At 48.6% G+C, this 19,137-nt stretch overlaps 1 protein-coding gene and 1 pseudogene across 4 annotated transcripts in view; one reads left to right on the top strand and one right to left on the bottom strand.

The window, feature by feature from the left end:
- Positions 1-19,137, top strand: part of GABRG3 (gamma-aminobutyric acid type A receptor subunit gamma3) — a 568,731-nt gene that overhangs the window by 235,142 nt on the left and 314,452 nt on the right. The gene's annotated exons all lie outside the window — the stretch shown is intronic.
- LOC135971556 (uncharacterized) lies at positions 832-19,070 on the bottom strand (annotated as a pseudogene).

Genomic DNA, 19,137 nt, shown 5'->3' with positions numbered 1-19,137 from the left:
ACTAGCAACCAAGAAACAAAGCACCTAGCATGAGTGCCTTGGGCTCACCAACACTGTAATTCAGGACAAAACCCTTGTAATTTTGCAAATGGTGGGGTTTTTAAATAGGCTGGACTTCAACACCTTGTTTTCTAAAAAGGAAAAATATAACCATGTCCAAGACCTAGCTTTTCTCACAAGTGAAGTAACTGAGATAGGTCCAAGGGAAATATTCCAAAGCAGTGGATTCTGAAGTCAAGCCTTCCAAAGGTTCACATTTTGAAAGCTCTACGAATTTAGGAGAGTCCTCCAGGAAAATTTGTTGCCCACCGAAGGGCTTCTTTGTGTAGGTACCATTAATCCTAAGGAAATAATTAAAATACAGCCTCTAGTGGAAAATTGTATCCACTGACAACTGATGGATTGTCAGTGGACAAGCTTCAGATCTTATGATGCGACAGCAGTATCTCTGCACAGCACGTGGACGGCTGTGGGGGCATCGGGGGCACAGATGTGGTAAGAAGAGCAGCCTGTGTTTGCACAGCTCCTTTGCTAGTGCTCAGGGTGCTGAGGTATTCACTCAGGGGAGGATCCAAGGGCTTGGGAAGGGCAATCATGAGGGGCCCCTGTGCACATCCCAGGCCTTGCATTTCTGCAGACCTCCTGCCCTGAGCCACTGAGAATCATGCAGGCTATAGGAGTTCCCTCTCTGAGTCTCCACTTTAGGGAAAAGACATCGTAAGTTACAGAAACAGGACAACCAGGGATGCCCTCCTTAGCAAGCTTCATGTAGGGAAGTGGCCCAGGACTTGTTGCGACAGACCTGAGGGCAAGTGCCTTGTGATGCTGGGATCAAGGTACAATGTCATGGGATACCTTCAACCAGGGCTTCTCCCACTGAACCTCTTGAGCAAAGGTGGTAGGGGCACCCCAGGGTTTCACCTTCCGCTCCTTGGCTAGTTTGTCATCGAAATGGCAAAGCTGAGCCAGGAACCCATCACTGGGGCTGATCTCATAGTTCTGCCTTATGATACTCAGGAGGGACTTGATGTCCAACTTCTGACACATCATGAGGTACATGATAACTAGAGCTGGAGATGGCTGTAACTTCCCAGCACTGGACGAGCACCTGACCATTCTTTTGAGCCAAGGCCTGGTTAGTGAAGTCTGTAGCCCTTTCAAAGTAGGTGCTGAGGTTGAACTCCTGCACCTCTTTGGCCTTGATGCCCAGGTAGGTGATGCCATGGTCCTTGGAGAAGTTGGCATTGTTTATGTGCATGAAAGACCTGCCCTCAGTGGTGTTCAGGACATGAATAATGCCCAGTTTCTGAAGCTTGGGGATCTCCCGAGCCACAGATGTGTTGCCCATGTAAATCCTCAGGGTGACCTCATTGCAGGGCTGGCCTGGGAGGCTGTAGCAGCCACTGCTGTCTGAGAGCGGGTCATTGAGATGCTTCATGGAGCGTTTCGAAAGGGCCAGGCACGCTGAGCAGGAGCCAGCAAGGGGGAGTCTGGCAGGCCCTTTTGTCCTTTTTAATTCACTGAAGTTTTCCTGCCAAATAAACGAATGCCTGGCACATCACAGGAGATCAATGTGTGTGAAGTGAATGAATGAATGAGTGCTGCTAAGAGCCAGAAATTAATCTAGAGGTCAGTGGGAAGCCACAGACGCATCCTGTGCAAAGAAACTAATATAATCTGGTCTGAATGTTTGGAGGACACTGCAGAGTAGCCCTGGCCACACGTACAATTCCACATCTGCATACAAAGAGACTGGAGAAAAAAGAAGACAGGAAACTCACCCCGTTCAGAGCCATCGATGCCTGAGCCTGGCGGGCCTTGTTGCTGACGCTTCCTCCCCACATGCAAATGCAGACAGAGGCCAGCACGGCTGCTCAGAGCGCACACAGCTCACCGTGGCTGCAATGGAGATCCGTGTCTGGGAGGGACTTTGGAACATTTGTGTCATTGTCCTCATGACTGGCCATCACTCACAGCACCCACGTGCTGTCCAAGACAGAATGGAGGGTCCTGTCGTCCAAAGAAGGAGTTCAGGCCAAACAGAGTGGTTCTGAGCAGCGCGCAGATGAGGCCCCTTTCTGGGCAGTGGGAAGCAGTGTTCTTAAGCACTAGGAAATGCTTTCTCTTGCTTTTCTTCTTTCTTTTTCTTGTTTCTTTTCTTTTTTCTCTTTTCTTTTCTTTTCTCCTTCCTTCCTTCCTTCCTTCCTCCCTCCCTCCCTCTCCTTCCTTTCTTTCCTTTCTCTCCTTTCTTTTTTTTTTTTGAGACAGAGTCTCCCTCTGTTGCCCAGACTGGAGTGCTGTGATGCTATCTCGGCCCGGCCGATATTTCTTAACAGTTTTGGTCTACACAAGCAATGTAAGAGGAAGAAGCCTCTGAGGCCAGAAACCTGGGTCAGGGCTGCCCTTAAGATAAGGAATGGCCCCAGCACCCAGCAGGGGCACCACACATGAGCCTGTTCCCTTGGATGCTGGGCCATGCCCAGGTGGGCGGGCCTCCCCGGTCCTACACAGGGCAGCTGTCTCTGGAGGCCACCAGAGCAAGGCCACAGGAACCCTAGGAGGGGGAGTTTTCTGGTGACTGGGGCAGCTGTAAGAGAATGCCACAGACTGGGGGCTCAAACAGCACACATCTCCTGTTTCACAGTGCTGGAGGCAGGAAGTCCAAGATCTAGATGTCAGCCGGATTGGTGTTTCTGAGGCCTTTCTCCTTGGCCTGCAGACAGCCACCTTCCTGCTGTGTCCTCACACGCAGGTGCATCCCTGGCGTACCTCTGCATGTCCTGATCTCCTTCTCATAAGGACATCAGTTATATAGGGTCAGGGCCCACCCTGATGACCTCATTTAACCCAGATTACCTTTTTAAGGGCTTCACCTCCAAAGTCAGTCACTTTGGGGGGTTAGGATATCAACATATGAATTTGGGGGGACACAGTTTGGACCATAGCTATGGGGTGTTGAAGCAGGATGCTGAAAGTTTCCAAAGGAGGTGGCCTTCCTTTGAAGGGACCTCCAAGGCTCAGGTGAATGTGGACAGGTAGCCACCTCAGAGAAAAAGGCCCCCATTCCTCCTCAGCACCAAGAACACCTGTAACTCCTTTGGAACTTTTATCTCTGTATTTCAGATCACATGCACAGTCTCTGTTTTACAGACGCTAAAATAAGTGAGTTTAGATGAGTATTCATGAACACGTTTTCCCGCATGTGGGAGATTTTCTCCTTTTGACTCATGTAGTTTTCAAGGGCCCATCCTGCTATTGTCCTCCCGGCTTTGAGCTGCCTGCAGTGTGTGCATTCTCTGTCACACATGCACACCTGCGTGCACACATATATGCATGTGCACACACGTGCTCACATGACAACCCCAAATTGAAACACAATTGCACTTCCAGAGCATTGCCCACCCTGATGGACACCACGCCTGCTGCCCTGATAAATGGAGACCAGTGTGTATTCCCAGAGTGTATGCGGGCAGCAGAACGTGCACTCAGTGATGGTTTGTGGTGAATGTTTAAACACTGCCATTTTGGAAGTCAAGTGTCAGCAGCAGCAGGGTGGGAGGTGTGGCATTCCCACAGCTCTGAAAGGAACACCCCGTGAAGGTTCGAGGATGCCCCTTTGGGAACACAGCCTCCACTGGGAGGATCCAAGTGGGCTGGGGCTGTGGGAGCACTTTGCTTGACAAGGGTAGTTAGAGTGGACCAGAAGGCGTGTTTCCGGGAAATATTTTCTCCATTTCCTCTCTACGTAGGTCTCTCAGATTTCTTAGAAAGATACACAATTCAGGTGTCTCCTTAAGGACCATTTTATTATTTTCCAGAAAGTAGAAATAAAAGAGGGGGTAGAGAAATATCAGAATTCTCAGAGCATGTCTTAGCCTGCCAGGGAGTAGATTTTTGTCATTGTGGGAGCTAGAGGTAGAAAAAGATAAGGAAAGGAGTGAACCAATGAGGAAACACCGCTGCTTGGCAGGCCAGCATCTTGAATGTCCTCATCACACGAGTGTGTCCTGGATCCCATCCAAGGCCCTCCAGGAGTGGATCTGCCTCTAGATTTCCTGCTCTTATCCACTCTGTTGCTAGATCACAGAAGCAGCGCCATGATTTATTATTTAACAACCTACAAAACATTATTATAGAAATGAAACATTAAGCAGGAACTGTGAAGCCATTTACAGTGGAATCAACAAGACAGCAGGACGTTTGATGTGAGAGAGAAGGACTGCTCAGGAGACAAGTCATCCGTGAAGCATGGAACCGCCCCATCCTGAAAACAAACACGCTTTAGAGTAACTGAGTTTAAATACTCCTAAACCAGATACCGTTTATAAGAATGTATCCTTTTATATTATAGTCACGCCGAATTAAGTTTGAGGACTGTTGCTCTGCAGCTATACACAGATACATTGCAAAATCACTAACAGCTTAAGCTAAAATGGTTTCCCTTTTACTGAACTGATAGTACAATTTAGAATTACAACTTCTTTGAGGCTAGCTAGATTAGCGTGCTAAACACCCCTAAGCATTCTGTGCAGTGTGATAAGAGTTATCCACGTCCAAGTCCACCCCTCTGCAGAGCCTGTTCCATCCTCCCACCTAGAGTTGTGCTTTTCTGCAGGACTTACTATATATTCATGAGCTTGCATGAATTACTATCATTTATCTGCAAAAACTACATTGAGTATATTCTCCTAGAGGGTGGAATCACATCTGACTTATTTCTAGATGAGTTACCGTGCCTAGCCCCCCAGCCCCTGAGAAACTAGTTTTGCTTTGCTGTCGCAGATCACCCGAGGGGCAGCCGTAAGAGCCTGGAGGCCGACCCAGCTGCGCTGAAGAAGAATTTCTTATTAGACTCAGAAAATATCCCTTCAGTTTTGGCTCTGATTCCTTTAAAAAACAGAGCAGAGGCTATGGTGGCTAGACCCAAGGGATGAAAGGAAAATTGGTCTATAAACTGCAGTTGTTTTCAAGCTGATGTCAAGTCTAGAGAAAACAAATCAGTGTAACTGTATACACCTGTCTTCCCAGGACCAAAATGGGAAGACAAGTGATTATGGAAGCAGTAGTGTCTAAGGACCACCAGGGAGGAGGTATCTAAAACACCTCAGTGACAAAAGAGAGGAGAAGTACAACTGCATGGTGTAGGACAAGAGACAACTAGTCACCACTAGTGGGAGGCTTCACGTAATTTCAGCTGCTCTGCACGGTTATGTCAAAAGAGAATTACCACCAATTTAGTTTAAAGATTAACTGGATTTTATTTGCAATTCTAGAGTTGGGAAGCTCCTCATTCTGTAAAACAGAGTAAGTGTTCAGATGAACTGACCTGATGAGCTTGGCTTTCTAGGAACAAAAGGGCTGAAGAAAGCGGAAACAGGGAGCGAAGAGTGGACTGGTCATTTCAGTTACTTTCCTCATAGCGTTAAAACACAGAGGACCTCGTTATTACGTTAACTCAGATAAACTAGAACCTCTTGGGGATTTTTGAAAACTGGCCTGTTTCAAAGTTCAATTGGATTATGTGGAACATGATTGAGGCCATCCTAGTTTGTTCTGAGATGCTGGAGCCTGGTGCAGGGGCGCATCCAAAACAACAGCCTGCCATAAACTGTAACACTTACGCACAGAGCTTCTTAAAGGAAGTCATTCCCATGAAGTTATATTTCCAAAGTTCAGAGGGTGAGCACCTTTTGGAACTTCATTTCAACCAGGTCATGTTTCACCACTGTGCTGGCCTTCCAACACTGGCCTACGTACTCGACTGCTCCACATAGCCAGCCCCGCACTTGTGGTGAAAGCTGCACAGGCAGGATTGCGGAGGGTGCATGTGTGCTCGTTTGCAACCTGGGATTGGAGGTGAGTTTCAGCGAAGGGGGAAACTCAGAGTTTCCAAAGTTTATTATGGAGTGCTTCCAAGGAAACAGTCTAGTATTAACCATTGATTTGGTGAGGTAGAGCAGTATTTTTTAGAAGGTAAAATCACAGACTTTGGCATCGCTAAGATGTGTGATTGAGCCTCAGTCTTGCTAACTGAGGCAGTCTGGAGAAGTCACCTCACCTCTCAGAGCCAACTTACCTCTGATGGGCTCAATGTCAGGATTCAGTCTATAGGGTTTTGCTGTGAAGACAAAGGCATCGTTATTGCTTTTTAAACAGTTGGGGAGTGCTAGTTATCTAGTAATGGTAGTCATAGCAACAGCAGTGTTTTTAACCGTGGAATGTGAAATGAACATTCTGATTAGATGCAAGGCTACTTAAGGAGATGGCCGTGAGATGCCAACAAGGCCCCTACAAGGGCCATGATGGCCGCTTCGAGTTTGCTGGGGACAGACCTTCCTCTCCTCCTGAGTCCTGGTCCCTTTTTCTAAAGGCAAGGTTTCCGGTTAAATCCTCAAACGAAAACAATGTAGGCATTTAGGGCGATGGCTACTGACTTAACTTTCCAGTTTTGGGTAAACTCCATATGAAGAAAAAAGCTGAATCTTGTTATTTAAAATAATTCTATATACTTTGTATACATTTCTTTCTATACATTTCTAAGTGAATTCGAAGGTTAAATGCAGGTGCCTCATCTTCTTAACTAGCTTCCTTTAATTCAAAAATTTCTTTTTTTTTTTTTTTTTTTTTTTTGAGACGGAGTCTTGCTCTGCCGCCCAGGCTGGGGTGCAGTGGCCGGATCTCAGCTCACTGCAAGCTCCGCCTCCCAGGTTTACGCCATTCTCCTGCCTCAGCCTCCCGAGTAGCTGGGACTACAGGCGCCCGCCACCTCGCCCGGCTAGTTTTTTATATTTTTTAGTAGAGACGGGGTTTCACCATGTTAGCCAGGATGGTCTCGATCTCCTGACCTCGTGATCCGCCCGTCTCGGCCTCCCAAAGTGCTGGGATTACAGGCTTGAGCCACCGCGCCCGGCCTAATTCAAAAATTTCTAAACAGATTTAGCCACAAATCTAACTGAAACTCTCACATCCACATTTTTTTTTTTTTTTTTTTTTTTTTTTTTGGTAGGAGACTTGACTCATTTCATCAAATAGCTTTTGAGAATCCTGGTCACTGGTATTGAAACAACATTGCAGGGTGCTGAGTGTTTGTGCAGGCCCTGCTGGCAAGGTGAGACTCATCTCCTTCTTTGGAGAGCTTCAGGGAGAGTAAAGCTCCTTCTCTGCCAGTCTGTTCTTCGAAAAACAAACTGAAACGTAACAAAACCCAAAAGGTCCAAAACCTGTGATTAGCTATTAAAATAAGTTGCATGGAACCCTATGGCTATTAGTATCATCGCTCATATTGTGTAAATGCATGGCCAGATCACAGATTTGTGTTTTGCATTTATTCCCATTGCCTTCTTTTCTTTTTCTTTTGTCCTAGATAAGTCTGCCAGTTTCTTAGCTGATTTTTACTCTATGCCATATTCCTCCAATACGCCTTTTAAAAGAAGCAGCTGGCATGTTTTAGACAACTCCTTGCAGGGGAAGTGAGAACTCTGAAGGAGGAAGGGGAGTCGGGGAGGCCCTTGGCAGGGTGACGGGGGCCCCTTGGTGAGAACTCTGAAAGAGGAAGAGAAGTCAGGGAGGCTCTTAGCAGGGTGATGGGGGCCCCTTAGAACTCTGAAGGAGGAAGAGGAGTCAGGGAAGCCCTTGGCAGGGTGATGGGGGCCCCTTGGTGAGAACTCTGAAGGAGGAAGAGGAGTCAGGGAGGCCCTTGGCAGGGTGACGGGCGCCCCTTGCCCTCACAGCCCCTGAGCTCCCTGGCTTCTCTTCCTCTTGATAACTTTTGGGTGCTCTGACTTTGCTGCCCTCAGAAACATGTTGCATCTCCCTTGGCAAGCCTTCCTCATGTACTTTCTGGTGCATTTCCTAAGGGCCAGGATTGGAGAGAAGGAAGGGGTCTCCCAGACGCACCCCGTTCTTGCCATTTAACCTTATCTGTGCTACCCTGCAGTTACACTCTCTGCAAGCTCTGACCCAGCTTAGGTTTTGCATCTAACCTTAATAGATTCTTCTAACCTCTTTCTGAACATTGCAAGGATCCTAAGACCCCTTTGTTATTATTAGCTGGCAAAGGCTCAGTTTTCCTCTTCTGAGCTGAACCCATTATTAAACACATTTGCAAAACTTGCATGGGAGGCTTGAAGTCCACGTCTCAGGTATGAGTGACAGGATGAAGACCAGGGCATTCCGATTGCTTGAGTCAGGGGTGTGGGTCATGCAGTGACCAGTTTGTGCTGGATGAATGTGGGCAGTGACCCTGTGTGAGGTCGTAAGCTTTGCTGTGCCTTTGTAATCCCAGGGATGGATTCGACTAAACCATGTCCTCTCTCTCCAAGTAGTTCTTTGGGCACTGGTGAATATGTGCGTGTTGTTACCTATTATTAGTTGTGCACATTACGAATAATCCATACACATGTCTTTTTCTGAGCTGTGCTTGCTGGCCCAGAAGAGGTGAAGGGTGGCTCCAGTCCCATTTATGTGTCGATTAATGAATGGAAGGAATTGGCTGGGATAAACCTGATGCTCTCAAGGAGACTCTGCAAAGACCTCTGCCTCACTGATGTGCTAATGGAGTATTTGCTCAGGGGCAGCATGTTGCCCGGAGCAGAGTAGCCGTCGTGTAGACAGCAAGAACTGAGGAGGTGGAGCCCGGGCTGCCTTTGTGGGCTTTGCAGACTAAATTCGGCTGCAAACTCAGGTGGAAAATGCAAATCAGGTAACGGAGTCAGTGATAAATCGATGAGTGAAGATGAAGTATACCTAGCTTTTAAAAAATGAAAGGGAGGATCTGCCACAGGTGGTAACCCTTAGAGACAGTGGACACGGGAAAGAGGCAGCTAGCCCAGCCCAGCACCTCTGCACACAGGGTTCACTCTGCAGAGCTGCTGGGAGTGGAGAGGGAGTGGGCATTCCACAGCTACACCTGCAAGACAGGGCCGTTTCCCTGGGTGCAGTGCAGAGGCAATGCATCCTCAGCTTATTCTGACATTTACCTCCATCCGCGTGTTTCCAAGGCAAATCCACCACACATTTCTGAAACACCCTCCCGGGAATCAGTCGTTCGTCACCACGTTTCAGCGGGACTCAAAGCTGAGCTCATGCTGTGATGAATGCCTTTTCTGTTTCTACCAGTGTGATCTTCCAGGCTTTAAACTTGCCGTTATTTCTGACCAATTCATTTCAGTTAAGGAATTTTTGAGTGTCTGCTATGGCCCTTTGTAATATGATCAGTGGACTGGAAGTGAAACCCCAGCCAGTGCTGCTCTGGGTATCTGATGGGAGCTTGATGTCTCTCTGTTTATTTTTACCCACCAGTGGGTATCATGATTCTGAGACACTGGCCCCACTGCCCTGGCTTCCTGGCCCTACCTGGGACCTTCTGATGGTCTTGTCCATTTTTATGGTCCTCCGGGATCTGCCCCAGGTTCTAGAAATGAAAGCCCTGCCCAGCCCAGCAGAGAGCCTCCAGGATCTGTGGAGGCTCTGTGCTCTGTGGCCTTACCGTCTTTAAACATTTTGCATCTCACCCCTTCTTACTCCATATAGTGCTTTGTATTTTACAAACCAACAAGTATCATAGTAAAGTGCACTCTCACTATGATTTGAGTCACTGGCACACACACAGGGATGAAGGAAAGCAAAACATTCTACTCTCAACATAGACACACATAGTGTCAAAAAGAGGGCTTGGCTGTTCTCTCCTTGCAAGGCCATGTGTGGGCACCCCCTGAGGTTAGACACAGGCCAAGTCACCACAGGTGCCTTCTTCCCAGCGGGACAGCTGTCCTGCCTCTCCCTGAGCAGGTTATTGAGGGGAGAAGGGTGAACTGCAGACCTGCCACAGGGAGGTAGAGAGACGGAAGAGAACCAGGGCCAGTCTGTCACCTTCGGAGGTGACCTGAACTTGGGAACCTCCCCACCCCTCTGAACTGCGGAGGAGTTTCCCGCGCTGTCACCCAGGCTGGAGTGCCACGCTGCAATCACAGCTGCCTGTAGCCTGCACCCTCCAGGCTCGAGTGATCCTCCCACCTCAGCCTCCCAAACAGCTGTGACTACCTGCAGATGTGTGCTACCATGGCTGCCTAATTTTTTTTATGTTTAATATTTGTTAAAGATGGGGTCTCACCATGTTTCCCAGGCTGTCCAGCCTCAGCCTCCCAACGTGTTAGAGTCACAGGTATGACAAAAGCACCCTCCCTGTTGTCAACGTTCTGTCTTACTCGTGGCATAAAACTCCCTTAAGAGGGGATTTATGGCAATCCTCATTTCTCAGAATTTTATGCTCTTCCTCAGAACGGGAATTCCGAGAAGGCATCTTTCTGCACTTGTTGATTCTCAGTGACCTTTTGCTCAAAATAATCCACATCCCAAAGTGACACATTTTGGGGTGATGTCTTCTGAGCCACTTCACTCGGCATTGATGGAGGCTTATGTCCCAGGGCTGCTGCTGCTTGTGTTTCAGTTGCTCAGTGTCTCCACTTGGCTCTCATCTGTCTGACTCAGTTGAGTATGGTGTCCTGGCTGGATGCCTCCTGTCCCTGCTGAGGCCGAGCTCTGAGAGTGATTCTCACATCGCATTCCTACCCTCAGTGCAAATCTTATGTGCTGGGTTTTTCACGTAAGGAATTGAGGTTTAGCACAGTGCTCAGGAGTCAGACGTCATTGAGTTTGAACCGCTGCGACTGATGGTAACGGGTGGTGACCGTGGCCAGGTCACCTTCCAGAGGAGTCTGTGTTTCCCCGCCCCACAGTATGATAAAGGCTCTGCATCCATTTGTGTTCACACACGGAGAGGAAGTTAGCTTCCATTATTGGGAATCGCAGAGTAATGAGGAAATGAACAAATGGATGCAAACCCTGTGGTCTCCTCTCTCCCTGACAACCCTGGCCATGCCGGGGTCTGGGTGGGCAGGCCATGCCGGGGTCTGGGTGGGCAGGCCATGCCGGGTCTGGGTGGGCAGGCCATGCCGGGTCTGGGTGGGCAGGCCATGCCGGGGTCTGGGTGGGCAGGCAATGCCGGGGTCTGGGTGGGCAGGCAATGCCGGGGTCTGGGTGGGCAGGCAATGCCGGGGTCTGGGTGGGCAGGCCATGCCGGGGTCTGGGTGGGCAGGCAGGCGTTCTCTCCACCAGTCTCCCAATGGAACCACGCGTACCCTGTCCTGGCCTTCGCTGGCTACAGCCCCAAGTCCTAGCTTCCTCCCCTGAGACTCCAGAGTCTTTGATATGCTGTCTCTTGGCTAGTTATCATTCTCTCTCACAGATTTCAAGTCCCTTCAGGGACCATGGAGGCCCAAGGGGACCCTGTGCCATATTATTTTCTGTTTCTATTGCTCTACACAAGGAAGAAGCCAGTGTTTTCGTGTGTGCAGTGCTCCTGGCCTCGGGGCGGGCTGGCCTCGGGGTGGGCTGGCCTCGGGGTGGGCTGGGTTTTAGTTTGGAACCATTGCTTCTTCTCCTCCAAGGTAGGCAGAGTCCAATTTGGGCTAAATCCCTCCCTTGCTCTGAGTCAAATAAGGTCTGGGTAAGAGAACTTCCATTCCTTTTATGGTTTTTAAGTTGTGGAACTGAGTGAGACAGACGCATTCTGTGGGTCTGTGTCTTTCCACCCCACATTCCAGCTCCTGCACCTGTGATGGGGTAGCTCAGGGTAGGAAGGATGAGGACAGTGCTCATATCCATGGATCCTGTGGCCCTGGATGCAGCATCCCTCCCTGTCCACACCCTCCTCAATCCTCCCCACCTGTGCCCAGCACCTCTGTGCCCACCAGGCAGACAACGCCCCTCCTGCCAGCTGCAGCCCCCGGACTCTTGCTGGCTGACCACTGTTGGGTTTGCCTAATGGGGAGTGCCACCAGGGACTGGAGCATCAGTGGTTACAGAGTCCAGAAAACTGAATGCCTGTTCCCTCCTCGCCTTGCCTATAAAACATCTGCCTACAATTAGTATGATTTACTTAACACATGTTTTCAGAAACGCATTAATTATATCAGTGTCTGTATTTGCAGGGACTTGTGCAACTGTTTTTCATAAGAACGACTCCTTATTCTTCACCAGCAATAGAGGAGGGTGGTCATTTTACTACTTAGTAGGGGATGCTTCTTCTTGTCACCAAACGGAACTTAGTTCGGCTTGCCAAGCATGCAGACAAGACCAAACACTGTCACTGGGATTCGCAGCAGGAGAGAGGCGTTTATCGCAGGGCACCCAACACTTAACCTGACCTCCTTGATGGCTTACAAGCAAGAGTTTTTAAAGGCGGGGTGCATTTCAGGAAAGCAGAAGTTACAGGTAAAATTGTACATCAATACATGGAGGTTATACATCGGTTTGGCCCAAAAAGGTGGGATATCTTGAAGTGGGAGTTTATAGGTCATAGATAGATTGAGATTATTTTATTTACAGTTGGTTGAGGAACCAAGGCTTTGTCTCAAAGATCTGCAGTCAGCAGAAAGGAATGTTAAGGGCTGACCTTAACATCGGGTAGTTAGGATAAGGAACCCTGGTGATTGTCATGTGGTGTTATACCAGAGTCAGGTCACCAGGGTAAGCCACAGTGTGCTGGGTCAGAGTGATGGGTTTGGCAAGAGTAATCGCCTGCAGGCATGACCTTCTTTAGGCTCCTCAGGAATAAATTTAGAACAAAGAAGGTGGTCAGAGTTCAGTCCCATTTCCCCCTTATCTGAGGGCTGTGTGATGGCAGTGGGCGTTTTCCATCTGGTAGGGGCCTGGGTTTCTGAAAAACAACTCAAGAACATATGCTAAGATGTTCTGTAGCGTCCCTGGAACATCTGCAGCTCTGACCTGTTTGGAGACTGTTGTTTGAGTTCCTACTGTCTTCTTGCCTATTGGGTAGCCCCTTTACTTCTCTGGGGTCACTGGGTGCCTGCAATTTCCCTGGAAGGGACTCAGGACTTGGGGACTCAAGATTTTTCCTTTATTTCCATGCCAAGGGTGGGGTGGCAGGGCCCTAAGGGGGAATCTCTGCCCTGTTTCATCATCTTCATTAACTGTAATCAGAAATCGGAGATCAAGTATTTGGGTCAATCTTTAGAATGGACAATAAGGCAAAGCGTTATTCAGCCTTTCCATTGGATGAACCTGGAATTGTTTCTTTTTTTTCTTTTCTTTTCTTTCTTTTTTCTGTCTTTTACTCAACAAATATTATGATGTCCTTAATAAATGACATTCAGGTAGGAAACTGCTCAAGCGTATAGGATTAAGGGGAATCAGAACATGCTATAACTAGATGGGGCATTTTACAAAGCAGATGATTGAAATCTTATGAGACATTTGAGAGAGATCGACCTGTTGAGAGAGGCAGAAGCGTGATGCTTCTCGTTTCTTCAGTGGCCTTTATCGGAGACACTTGCTATGCTCCTTGATGGGCAATGTGCTGGCCTGGTGGAGTAAGGTTTTCTTCTCTTGCCATCTGCTTGCAAAAGAGTGCGAATCCAGCCAGTTCCCCATGCGTTCTTAGTTTATGTTACTGTACTTTCTATCTTTAAACAACAGCACTATTGATAACCACATGATTTGAAAAAGAGTTAAGGAAATTAGAAAACAAAGATGATCAACAACCACAAACTAAACTCAGGTAGACTGCATGGGTGCTAATTTTTAGTTTGAAAATACACAGAAAAAAGGCCTGTTTTAAATGATGCCATTCTCAAGGTAGTCTCTCAGAGAGACCTGGAGAGTCCCTCGGGGTGCAAAGGCTGTGGGGGCTCCCATGGCTTACCTGTCAAACATTTTATTTAAATCGTATTTCCAGTTGTCTCTGTGAATTTTGTCTTGTTACAGCCAAGTAACTGTTTTCTAGAATGTCTAAATGGCCCTTAATGATTTCTCCTGTATGTGCCTGTTTTATTTTCATACAATGTTTCTTCCCTGTGTTTCTCAAGAACTCAAAATTTAAGGTCAACAAAACCACCTTGCTCATCCAGATGGCAAATAAAGATGATGAAGATGCTGTTTTCTGTCTATATTTTTTTGGCAAAGCCGTGCACTAGGAGTTCGTATGATTGTCCCCAAATGGGTTACATGATTGAAATCCGTTTAGTTTGAGAAGAGCAGGTGCTTTTGGTTTTCCTGAGTTGAAGTTCTACATTATTTTAAAAAATTTTAATATATTCTTTCTGCCTTTCAAAAGGCCAATTTCCCTCAATCCCATTATCTCTTCCCTCCTCATTTTCTTCCTGGAGAACCTTAGTCCCTTAAATCTCTAGCACGTTCTTCCACGGAAGATGCCCCAAATGGCTCTCTGCTTTGTGAGTGCTGCACCTGGGTGGAATCACTCCTCTCCTCTTTCACTGTTGAGAGTCAGCAGCCAGAGACGTCCCAGCCAGCTGCACAGGCTTGAATGCTGGCTCCATCACTTGTTGGCGATGCCATCTGAGGCAGCAGTGCACCCACACGCAAAATCGGGGAACAGGAGAAGTTGTTTTACAGGGATCCAAAGTGCTTAGAAGAGTACCTGAGAGAGACTTAATACCAAATAAGTATTAGCTATAATTACTATTAATATGATTCCTCTTGAACCTTGGACTTCATGCTGGAACTTTCTGCAGAAGATCCACAAGCAAACTCCTTATTTTCTACAGTGAATTAGTAGAGGACATGGACTTTGGATTCCAAGTACTTCGATTCAGGCACTTGAGTCATGGGTGCATATTGCAGGAACTTAGTCATCTCTCAGTGTAAACAATGACCTAAGAACTAAAAATGGCAAAGGACAGAATGCACAACCCCAAGAGAGGAGCTCTGTGCCCATGAATGTGATTAAGACCTTAAGAAGTCTTGGAGTGAATTCTTACATTGCATTAGATGCTATACATGACCCATTACAAACTAGAGATCACGGTCCTCTGATTCCAGCCATGGCCACTGCGGTGTTCCTGGGAGACCACTGGCTGCAGTCCAGCAGGTGCACTCTCCTGGGAATGGCTCCCCACAGCCCTGGAACACACAGAGTGGCCATGCCTTAATTCTCCACACAGTCTCACGTCAGAATCCTGGCCATACTTGGACACCCAGAGGCCAGAGTGGAATGAAAACAATCAACTTTCAAGCATAAGAGATTCCCCTACTTCTTCTTTTGTTCGCATGTTTTTGTTGATTCTTTCTTACTTTTCTGAGGATAGATATGGTATAATCTAAAGTCATGATTCATTCGTTTTAAAAGGATGAAAAGTGGGGCTGTGAATAATTTAAAGATGTAACATCCATTTGTATCTTTATAGCATTTCATTTTAATCCAGTATTAATGTGGGTCAGCCCTGATGAAATTCTCTTATCAACAAATGGAATATTTTGTTTATTGTGTCAAAATCTGAGAGCAGTTGATAATTAGAATTTTTTTTTCTACTGAAATAATAGAAATGTTACCAAAAGGCCAGGGACTCTGTCTAGGTCCTTTGCTTGCTGCACAGAAAGCCAATCGCTGAGACAACAAGTATTGCCAGGGAGGAAGGCTTTATATTCAGGTGATTCCAACAGAGATAATGAATCTCAAATCCATCTTCCCCACCACTAAAATTGGGGGCTTATATATAAATCCTGGGGAAGGGATGTAGCTGTGTGGGGGGGTGGGGAAGCAATTAGGGGAGGGGCAAGGAAGCAGTCGTGATGGATGAAGGGTCTGGTGTCTCATTGCCTGGATAGGGCAGTCCGATGAGTTTCAGTTCTTTGCTAGAGAGTGGGTTTCCTGAAGAAGGAACTCAGATGAGGCAAATGTAAGCTTCAAGTTTTAAGACCAGAGAGTCAATTTCTATGTTTACTTAAAAACCCATAAATTTTTCTGTGGGACAATTGGGCCAGCTTCAGAAAGGCATTACAAAAAAAAAAAATGGAATAGGAAGAAAATAATATTTAAAAGATTCACAATCTTACTACCCTAACACAGCCACTTCTTGCATTTCTGCAGGGTTTGCAAAAATGTTTAAAATACTAGATGTGCAGATGATGATGCTAGACAGACAGATGGTTAGGTATGGAAAGGTGTCTAGTACCCTGTCCCCTGTGCCACACTTCACGCTCACTATGCTCTTGCCTCCCCTGCTGGGCAACACTCCAGCGAACCCAGTGAGTGCTGCCCCTGACGGGCCTGGCCCACGTCCTCGTTGCAGGCACACTGATCGTCCCCTCTTCGTGTTACAGAACACTTGCCTGTACCATCTCTTCTGTGTTTTGGATCATTTCTTTGAGATTAATTTCAGACTCCGTCTGGGTGTAAGGTGGGCTGTTCCTTAACACTGTATGTCTGCCTTCCCTTTAGTCCGTTTCTCCCACTGGAGCTGGAGAGGGGAAGGTGCAGGTGAGAAGCCGCGCACCTGGGTGGGGTGCCCAGAGGGTGTGAACTGAGCTCTGAGGAAGTATCAGGCGGGGTACATGGAGGCCGTGGACTGAGCTCCGAGTGGCCTCCATCCTCCCAGGCTGCTCTCTGCACAGCAGTATGGGCCTTGCCGAGGCCAGGGGTTTGGCGGTGCTGCATGTTTGCATCCCTGGTGCTCTCCGTGTGTGCCAGCACCTAAGAAGGAAAACATTTTTCAAAGAAAAAGATCATGTTTTCACCAAGCTGCTAAATTTAAATCTAGATTTTAGTTTCTCTAAGTGCAGAACCATTTTCTTAGAAGGCCTGAAATGCTGAGTAGTGTTAGCCAGCCTTACCAGCTGCGTAGGAAGTGGTTCTTTGAGAACCTAAATAATGTCTAGTGCTACTTGACCCTCACAGCTACCCAGGAAGCAGGTCCTCACCTGGGCCTGCCCTTTCTGTCACTTGCACTGGCAATGCTGGCTGATGGGGTAGCCTCGAGTTGTCAGTGTTAAAGCCCAGGGTGACGTCATGCAAGGCAGCCTCTCTGTGCCTCAGTTTCCTCACCTGAACGTGAGTTGACTGGATTTCAACAGGTTCTTCTTGCAATGCTTTTCACTGACCTAGCAAGGAATCGCCACAGTCACGGCTTATGATGAGAATGTATTTGATCTCTCAGGTATTTAAGATGGAAAGGTTAAGAAGTAACAGATTGGATTATTTTCACATCCCTGCAAGTGAAGCCTTCTTGCATGCTGTGCATGCAGGATAATGGTAGTGTATTCCATACATCATTCTGGCAGTGATATTTGTGAGCTTCATGGGGCTTCTCTTTCATTCAGAAGGCTAAGCATTTCATAGCCGTTTCTGTAGGAAGCATTATTTAATGGGACCGTAGGTTTCCTTCCAGGAGGGGAGCTGAACATGGCCGCTCTGTTGCTGGGAATGGTGGGTGCCTGTGTTGCCCCCGCTGCCTGGCGTGAGAGGAGTCACGGCCGCTCTGTTGCTGGGAATGGTGGGTGCCTGTGTTGCCCCCGCTGCCTGGCGTGAGAGGAGTCACGGCCGCTCTGTTGCTGGGAATGGTGGGTGCCTGTGTTGCCCCCGCTGCCTGGGGTGAGAGGAGTCACGGCCGCTCTGTTGCTGGGAATGGTGGGTGCCTGTGTTGCCCCCGCTGCCTGGCGTGAGAGGAGTCACGGCCGCTCTGTTGCTGGGAATGGTGGGTGCCTGTGTTGCCCCCGCTGCCTGGCGTGAGAGGAGTCTTCACCCTCCTTGGAAGCTCCCGCCTGATTCTGCTGCTCTGACAAAGACTAGGGTTCCTTCTTCCTTCCTCCGGGGTGTGGTCATCGCATTTACTTGGTGATTAATAATCAAACAATTGGTTCTTCCTAACTGAATTATCTTAATTCTGTTGACTGACTTAAAATAATCACAGTGTAATACACAGGCTTTTACAATTTTAATTGAAAACAACAGATATGCCTGAAAGCTGTCTCTTCTTGTCCTTCCCGTGACCGTACCATAAACTAAAGCACAGGTGCCTTCGTGTCCCGGACACCACCCTGCACTGCGTGGAGAGGGGAAGGCAGCGGAACCGGAGCCCGTGCCTAGGGTGGGCTGCCGATTGCTGAGTCTGAGATTTTACTTACAAAGGCTGAATAAGTTTATCTGTAGATCAAGATTTATGATGTTTTCATTCCTGTCTGAAGAAGAATCTGAGCGAGAAATGCGGGGCGTTTGGGTTGCTCATTCCGTGTACACTTCCCACCTGCCTTCCGCCCAGAGGGATGAAGAGGCAACCATGGAACCCTGCTTCCCTACCCACCACCAGGCTGTTGAGGGCACGGCCCAGGAGCGGTGTGAGGGACTTTGCAGCCTGTCTAGTAAAATGCATCTGGAGTTGGCAGCTGCCCTCTAACAGGCGCCCTCCACCTGCCCTGGTCTTTGAGAAGTCTTCCCTTAGAATAGGGTGCTGAGAGAGCTGGTGCCCAGAGGAAGTGCCTGTGGGCTGCTGTGGATGGAGAGGGAGCCCTGAGGACAGACTCCACATGGCCAGAGCTTCCCGGGGAGGAGGAGGAGCCCAGATGAGAGACCCAGAGCCTGTGACTGAGACGATCGGCAGATTAGGGGCTCCCTTTGGAAATGATGACCACTTTTGTGCATTTATTTCTCTGGATGTGTCCTGCAGGCAGGCACAGGCACAGAAATGGCAACATGGATGCATTTGGTGCTGGGATGTGCCAGGCAGGCATGAGTTCACACAAATAGGCAAAGGGTTGAGGCCACCGCAGAGAGGGGCTGAAGGTCAGGAGGGCCCTGAGCTGATGGAGGTGGGGAATAGAGCGCCCAGGCATGAGGACCCGGCACTCCTGGGTGTGGACAGGCAGGCGCCCTGGCGATGCCCTCAGGGGACTGTCAGGGCACACACCCACACCTCTCACTGCAGCATCCGGGAACTCAAGGGACAGGGTCGGGGGCTGCTGACACGGACAACATGCTCTCAGGGACTGAGCGTGGTTAAGGAGGATGATGTGAGGATGACGTGAGCTTTGTGCTCTCGGCGAGCTTGGTCCAGGCCAAAGCAAATCACGGCCACTCGGTGGAGCGGGTGGGACCGCAGTGTCCTCACCCAACTTGAGAGACGATGTGGCCCCTGCTGACGCTGGACACTGGCTGGGCCCTGGGCAAGCTGGCCAAAGTGATGTGTGGAGAGGAGAACCCTGCACAGCTCCTGCTCCCGGCCTGAGCCACCATGCAGTGGCGCCTTGTGGGCCGCCATCCGGATGCCCTGGGCTTCAGAGGAGCCCCTGGTGCTTCCCCCAGCACACGGGCACTATGCGGGGCAG

Source organism: Macaca fascicularis, chromosome 7 (assembly GCF_037993035.2).
Source record: "Macaca fascicularis isolate 582-1 chromosome 7, T2T-MFA8v1.1".
Lineage (NCBI taxonomy): Eukaryota > Metazoa > Chordata > Mammalia > Primates > Cercopithecidae > Macaca > Macaca fascicularis.
Note: the sequence above shows the minus strand (reverse complement) of the source record. Positions and strands in the feature narration are given on the sequence as shown.